This window comes from Rhododendron vialii, chromosome 2a (assembly GCF_030253575.1).
Source record: "Rhododendron vialii isolate Sample 1 chromosome 2a, ASM3025357v1".
Classification (NCBI taxonomy): Eukaryota; Viridiplantae; Streptophyta; class Magnoliopsida; order Ericales; family Ericaceae; genus Rhododendron; species Rhododendron vialii.
The window spans coordinates 39,966,323-39,974,791 of NC_080558.1; positions in this window are offsets into that span (position 1 = coordinate 39,966,323).

An 8,469-nucleotide genomic window follows, 5' to 3' on the forward strand; every position below is an offset into this window, starting at 1 on the left:
ACCTGGAACTAATTGGGAATTCGATCTGCCAAAGTATGGAGAGAGAGAGAGAGAGAGAGAGAGAGAGAGTGGAGTTGTGATTGAAGGAGAAGATGGGTGCAACTGTAGCTGCTGTTGGGACAGTTTATATTGTAGTGTAAATAACCAATATTTTAAGACCCCCTTCCCCTAACAGAATAAATTAATATGTAGCTTCCTTATTTTGTTAAATGATTGCGTAGCTTAATTATTGTTCTTCTTCTTTTCTTTTTTAATTAATCAGTGATGAGTATATAGCTAACTACCACAAAATCAAGATTAGTTGTTCACCAAATTAAAGTATATCCTTCTCTTTTCTGTCTTTTCAAGGAAGTGAAATATTTATATTTTGAAGCTTCTGGATTAATGAATTATTAATCACAACCGACAACAAAAAAAATTAAGAACAAGAAAAGTTTACTTGTTGCTAGAAGTCTGGGTGAAATTATTTAGGTTAGAAGAAAATCAACCAACTAAGCCAAGATTAATATTAAAGAAATAAAGCATGTCACAACTGAGTCAGCTGACACCTTTTATGCAAACACTAGTACATGCCCGTGGCTGAAGGCACGGCTAGACTCTGGTAAAAGAGTAGCAAACGCTACCTTCTTGTCTTTGTTCTCTTGCTCTATTTTCACACAAGGTGCTAGCCATGTGATAAAAAACACAGGGTGCTAGCCATGTGATAAAAAAGATGAATGGTTTAAATTTATATATGTTTCTGTCTCAAGACTCTCAACCAGTCAGGACACTACACATACATGTATTTTTGAAAAAACTGAGTTCCCTTATTATAAAGAAAATCACAAATACAATCAAAATATTCTCTGCTGAATAATTAACTAGATGTGAATTGTTGAATATGTGTCAATACCATATTATTCTGCATCATTTTTTTTTAAACATTAACCAGATATAATCATCAAAATAGGGCTCATGGTGGGACACGAATTCAAATTACCTACACTGAAAATGCTTCTATATATTTGTGCCCAATCTCTTATGCAATAATTATTTTCGCGCAATTCTGTAAGTGACTGAAATTAAAAGGCATTCGCGATAGCACCGATGGGTCCCACAGAGGGCCGGCCAGTCCAGTTCTTAAGACTAATGTATGCTTTAGCATTTTCTTTCATTTCATTTTTAACATACATGCTCCAAATTTCAAAACTTTTGCACTAATGATTTCACCCAGCCCTAGCCTAGCCTTCCATGGCTCCCGCACAAAATACTCCAAAAAAAGCCAACAGGAAAATCCAACTTCCAAAGAGTCCAACATGGACACGTGCTCAGAGGGGCAGAGGCACGTGACATGCCCTAGAAGAAGGCCTCATTCCATTCAATATGAGGACTGAGTAGGCCTCACAATCCTAACATAAGTGATTAAAGTGCATTTGGGTAGGCTAGCTACCCTGGGCAAGTGTAATGCATGCATGATGCTTCTTGCTCTTCACCCTCCAAGAGGACCAAGACATTCTCCCAACACCTCACGTGTAGAATGGGTCCTCTCGTTTCTGTATGCTTAATTTCCTTGCTACAGCTAGTGTAATTAGCACCTACTCTCTGTTAGCCTCCTTGGATGACAATCTCATCCGAACCGATAGATACCTGAATCGATCTGTAGATATACTGTACCCATTAGAAAGCGGTTTGTAACTTTTTACCTGATTTTTTTACAATGCATATAGTTTTAGTTTATCGTTTGTAAAAGCCAATGGGTTTCAGTTCAGGTTCGGTTTTACACAATATCCGCACCAAAATTCAAACCCAAACTTGAAATGTAATATATATCTACATGAATGCCCTCCTATATGTATACACACACGATATATGCCCTTGTATATACAAGCGTGTGCGCACAAACACACATAGAAATCGGATTCGGAGAAAAATCGAAACCAATCCCCGTCATTATAGTTTCATCGATTTTTGTTCGGGTTCTGTGTTCGTTGTATATTTCGGGTTCAATTCGAATTCCATAAAAAACCTAGGCTAGACCGACCAGTTTTCATTTTCTTAAAAAAAAATTTACAATTGGAATTACAAATCCGTCTGATTATCAAAATTATGAGAAATATGGAATATTTAATGCGATTCATTTGTTTATTTAGTCCTGATTAATAGGGAAAATTACGGGACAGTGGTGGGTCCCCAAACAAATACGCACTTTAATTAATGGTCTCAACTATTGAAACTACCACATGTCAAAAAAAAAAAAAAAACTATTGAAACTAACAAACGAATGGTGGAGTTCAAAAATTATGACCGAAATATGGTAACCATGATTCAGAGAGACTCTTTTGCCCTTCAAAAAAAGAGCGTCCTTGTTGAGAAATCTACAATTCCTGCCCAGACATCTTTACCATGTATTTAAGATAGGAGTTACCATGTATTGGTGATTTATAAACTGGTGACCATGAATTGGTGTTTAATCCCAGTCAACGCCTCCTTTTGGTAATTATATGAGATTGTTTGTCCTACATATGAGATCAATTATATGTTTCTTGATCGTTTATAAAAAAAAAAATAGAAAACCCAAGGGGTTGGCCCGGTGATTAAGGCCCGGTACTTGAGGATTTGCTTATGTTTGAAGAGAAATCTCTCAGGTGTACTCAACTCCTTTGAAGCTAGTCCATAGAGAACGTTGCTCTAACTTTAAATGGACCCTTACTAGTGGACAGTAGAATTGATTCCCTAGCTGAAAACCTGATTATCTTAAATAAAAAAAATCAAACAAACCGCCGAGCCCAGGGCCGGTGTTGGCTTAAAGCCGGAGGCACGACGGCTTTAGACCTCCGAAATTTAAGCGAAAACTGAGGCCCATTTTTTTATAGAATTCGCGATTATATTACATATAAAATGTTCCAATTTACTCCATAGATGGAAATTTGGCACAGTGACACCAGTGATGATTGAGATTTTACTAAAGATAAGGGTCCTGTGAGGGCCCTTTTGGTTAAGTAAATTTTTTCTTTTTTGTCTGTGGGATCTAGTGTTAGAAAATAAGGGAACTTAAATAGGGGTCCTCTCTTATATAGATACTTATATGTTTTAATCCTTAGGGATTTGAAAATTTATGTTGTCATCCTAAAGTTTAAATAATACCCATCTTACCCTTAATATTTGGTTTACCATGTTTTTTCTTTAAACAAATTTGAATGGATAATATCCCATAACTATCAGAAAAAATTGTTTGGTAGAGGTCCTGTTTTCATTAGAATTGGTTGTAGATAATTATTATCCCTTTATACACGTTTATTTTATTTGCACAAGTGTCCCACCATCGCATTTACTCTCCACTTTCCCCATCCTCATCCTTCAAAATAGGGGAAAGTAGAAACTGAAAAAAAAAGACAAGAAAGGGGAAACAGAAAAAAGGACGGTAGGTCCATTCCGCGATGTGTAATAAATATATATAGAAGACTTTGGTCTGTAACGAATATAATTGGTGGTAAATTAATTATATGTTTATACTGTTTGTGTAGGTAATCAGTGATGTAAGCGTCCTCTCTTTACGTCTATAAAAGGAGAGCTTCTCCCATTGTAAAGCACCAAGTTAAAAAGCCAGTCAGTGTTTGCAATAATATTCCAGTCTTTCGTGTTCTTATAATTTATTGTTGTGTTCTCTCTATGAGCCCCGTTGGTCCACTTTTCCTATCCTTTCCCATTCGAAACAAAAAAATAATTTATTGTTGTGTTCTCTCTACGAGCCCCGTTGTCCACTTTTCCTATCCTTTCCCATTCGAAACAAAAAAATAAAGAAAAAGGAAACCGAAATGGCGAGCTCCGTTTCCGCTTGCAGTTCGTTCCGCGACGAAAAGAATCCAAAAGGTAACCACTGCTGACCTCCAAATCCAAGTGATCAGCTTCGACGGCAGCGGACAGCAGGCTGAGGTGGTGGACGAGATTCGCGAGGCAGCTGGCACTTGAGAGTTTTTCTAGATCTGAACCATGCGTGTCGTACATTTTTTTCCCTGGTAAATGAGTGTCAAACGTTGAATTGATGAACGACAAAGTTTGACTTTTTACTGGTTCTTGTCCTCAATGGATTTTTCCAGATTTAAAACCATGCGGCAATTTGTCATGTTTTGCTTGAAAAATGTTTCCACTTAGTAGTATTTGGTGCACGTCCTCATGTCCACGTTGTTCGTTTCACTCATCTTCTGCATTCTTTGCATTTATGTTATCGTGTTTGCAAATTTGTGACCCATTTTATCATGTTTTTAACTTATTTGTCATGTTTGTGGCAGATTTATATTGTGTCTAATAATATTACCTTCAATTTCATGGTAACTTGTAAAAAAATTCATGACAAGTATTGTCAATTTGATTTTAATGCGTGCGTTGAGTAATTTTGTGGCGAAATGTGTCATGATAAAACATGGTGAATTTGCAGAAAATTGTCATGAAATAATTGTTGTAGTTTGATTCTCAATTGTCATGATTTCGGTATGTTTGTTTCGATTTCACAACTTCATCATGATATCAGTTTACAGTAGTTTATTTTTTTTTACGGTAGGGAGGGAACGTTGGGTGGAATAGCATGGTGAGAATGTTTAGGAGTCCATTTACTCTTTCAAAAGGGGAACTTAAAAATAATATATATATATATATATATATATATAATATTTATATTAATATATAACTAGGGTATAATGGGGCAATAAAGCATTTTGAGGATAGAAACATAAGTATTCAAATATGCAACTCTTTCACGACTAAAGATAGTAACCGGATTAGTTAGAAAAAACGTAGAGTATGTTGTATATCGTTATATTGATTTCATGTTTTTCTAATGGTACACAAAATTAAATGTTTATTTACTTAAATTACGAAGCTAAAATACCATGTTTAATATTTTTACCTTATATAAGTCACGTATATTGAAATTTTCTGCTAATTAAAGAACCTAAGGCTCCGTTTTAAGGATCGCTTTAGGCCACCAAAAATATTAGGATCAGCCCTAGCCGAGTCTATGGATACAAGATACTCCCTCCGTCCCAATTTAAGTATCCTCTAAATTTTTAAAATTAACCTTAAAAACTGTGAAGTTAATTATGTGTATGAAAATCGCTTACATCTTTCCATATGAATCTCAAAAAAATATATAATATGGACCTTATTTGATAAATCTCAATTAGTTTTATTATACAAAGTTTTCAAAATCATGAAAATATTATAAATTGAAAGATATTGTTAATCTAAAAATGATAAGAACATAAAAAAAAAATTGCCAAATCAATGTGTACTTTTTAAGGGTAAAATTGGAAGTTTGGCATGTTTTGATGAATATTTTTAGAAAGTGAACCCTTATTTTGGGACATTCCAAAATAGAAACATAGACACTTAAATTGAGACGGATGGAGTAATAGTTTTATTTTTATTTATTTTTCTAAGTAAAGATAATACGTACTGGTAGGGGTTTTTTTTTTTTTACATTGGAAAGTGTAGTAGTACTAGTTTTACAAAAAAGGCAATGGAAGATGCAAAGGACATGGTAAATTTTGGTCATTGTGTCCTTTGTCGGAAAATGCGATGATTTCAAATCACAATCATTCATTCATTTGGGGACGTGGATCACGAATCACAGTGGTGGCTATTATTATGGTTTACAAAAGGAAAGGGCCGTAAAATATTACTCCCTCCGTCTCACAAATTTAAGTGCAGAGTTCACATGTGAGGGAGTTTGTGTATATATGTATGTATTTATGGTTGTGATTGTACACCCAAAAGAAAAATTCAATGATAATTTATACCGAACCGATGGTTAACCGAATTGAACCTGTCGAGACGGTTCGACAGATTTTTTTAACCATGGTTATGGCTTTGGTTTTTAACTTCTTTTTTTTTTTTTTATAAAGGCCCGTTCATTTTTGGTTTCGATTTTATTTGACAATCGCACCAAACCGAACCGAACTGCAAAAAAAAAAAACGAAAACTACCCTTACATGGATAACTATTATACTCTTTAAGTTCCAGCTTTGTTGTGTATTCTGATGCCTGAATGTCTGTGTTTTAAAGATTGATTCACTTTGTGTTAATTGCATTTTTATAATTTATATATTAATTTTTTTTATAGGCTCTTATACTTTACAGTGTTGTTAATTTTTTTCTGCCCATTTGTCTCGTTGATTAAGGTTGAGTGTTTACAAATGTTAACCATCAATTTTGAGTGAAAAACCGAACCAAACTAATAATCTACGGTTTTGGTTATGGTTATGGTTTAATAGATGAAAAGAAAAACCGCCGGCTTTGTTTATGATTTTGGTCTTAGGTATGAGTGTTTGGGCTTTGGTTTTGATTTTACCAATAACCGCACACTGCTCTTAATCATTGTTCTACGCTTGTTCTCGCAATTTTCGATCTAATAAATTTTGATAGTTTGGATATTTTTGAAACATTGGCATTCGTGCGCTCCCGCTCTTGCACGAACACAAGTCATGTGACTAAAGCTGCGGATCTTCTATTCCTCTCTTTGCAGCCCAATTAAATGGAGTTTGACCCTTTTCAGGTTGGGCCTTCCAGTTTCCTTGCGTGGGCCTCCTTGTATAGTTGACAAAAAAAAAAGTCTTCGCATACTTGGGAGGGAGTTGTTATAAGCAATAATATTTAGAGAAAATGATGGCCAAAGACGTGTTTTGATAATTAATATCCGCTAAGGACATTTTCAGCATTAATAAATGTTCTTAGTTTATCCTTGACGGGTATTAATTATCAAAACACGTCTTGAGCCTTCATTTTCCTTAATATTTATTGGTTAAGATATTAGTATTTGGTATGTATTGGAATAATCCAAGGCAATTTATCACTAAAAAAAATATGGAAATTTGAAAGAAAAACAACCTATGAATTGGTTTAAAGGAAAAAATGAAAAAAGAAAAAGCAAAGGCTTTGTAAATTGGATGCACTATGATTCAGAAAAACCATAAGACCAATTTGTTATTCGTGATAGTTATAAATACAGGAGAAATAAAAATAATGGAGCTCAAATAAATAATGCCAGCCAAAGTGAAAATGACAGAAAAAATACCATTCACGCACATCTTACAAAATAAAAAAATTTCCATTATATCGTTAGACTTTTAAAGGTTGAGACGATTTTTGCCTGTTTAAATAAAAAAAAATCTATTAATAAAGGTTCAAATTTCTTCTAAAAACTCCCAAAAGATTGTCCAAATAATGTGATTGAAAGCGACACTAGTCAAAATAATGTGAAAAAAAATCTTTTGCCTATTTCGAAAGTATCAAATCATGTTGCTTCCATTAGCATATATTCACATATATATATTTTTTGACGAGCAATATCAATCCATTAATATATACACATATATATATGTGTGCGCGCAAAGCATGTTTTGGTTTAGGACAAATTACACTCACCTCTCCTGAGATTTCTAACAATTTCAAACACATCCCTTATTTTTTTTTATAAATTGCACTGACCTCCCCTGTCATCCTATAATCCCTAATTTATTGTACTCATAACCTCTACTACATTTTTTTTTTTAAAATTGCCCTGACCTCCCCTGTCAGACAGTTTGTGCTCCTATATTATATCAAATGTGGTAGGAGTGGAAGTTATGGTTTTCTTATTTTAAGAAACAACTCCTTAATTAATATGGTGATCGAACATTGACTAGTAAATTTTTAAATTCTTGAACAAGAAAAGAAAGTTTGGATAATCTTTATAAGTGAAAGGGACGATGGAAAGAATGAAAGGGCACTACTACTTGGTGCACCGACACCCTCATCCACTCATAAACTTAATAGGTTATATTTGGTTCTATAGAATAAAATGGACACAGAAAGAATTAGAATGGATAAGAGTGCAATATCATTCTCATTTTCATATTTGGTTGGGCTAAAGAATAATTGTTTTTATAGGTGTAGTGCTAACGGATTTTGGTGTAACAATAATAAATGTTGAAGTGATAGTTAATTTTGGGGGATGACATTAGTAAGGGTGTTTTCGCTAATCTAAAAGTTGAACATTACAACTTTTTTTTATTTTGTTTTTATTCAAATTTTTTATTTTGTGTTTGTTAGTTTTGCGCCAAACTTTTATGTATTATTAGTTTGTCTGACTTTTTCGATTTTTCTTGATTATTTCGAAAAATAATTGTGTAAAAGTCCTAATTTTTTCCCTTTTCGATCCCTCTCGACGAGATGAACCAATAATGCACAAAAGTTTGGCTCAAAACTAACAAATGCAACAAAAAATTTTGAATAAAGACAAAACAAAAAAGTTGCAATAACTTTTTGGTTAGCAAAAACAGGGCCTTAAAGTAGTATTAGCCCACTAAACAACTTCGTTAGTATAGGAGTATATATAGAATAACTGTATTTACACGCAACAATAATCGCACATTCCTATACTGCATTGCCTATAACAAAAAATAAAAAAAAATTCTTGCACACCTATACTTCGTAAGTATAGGAGTATACGAGTAC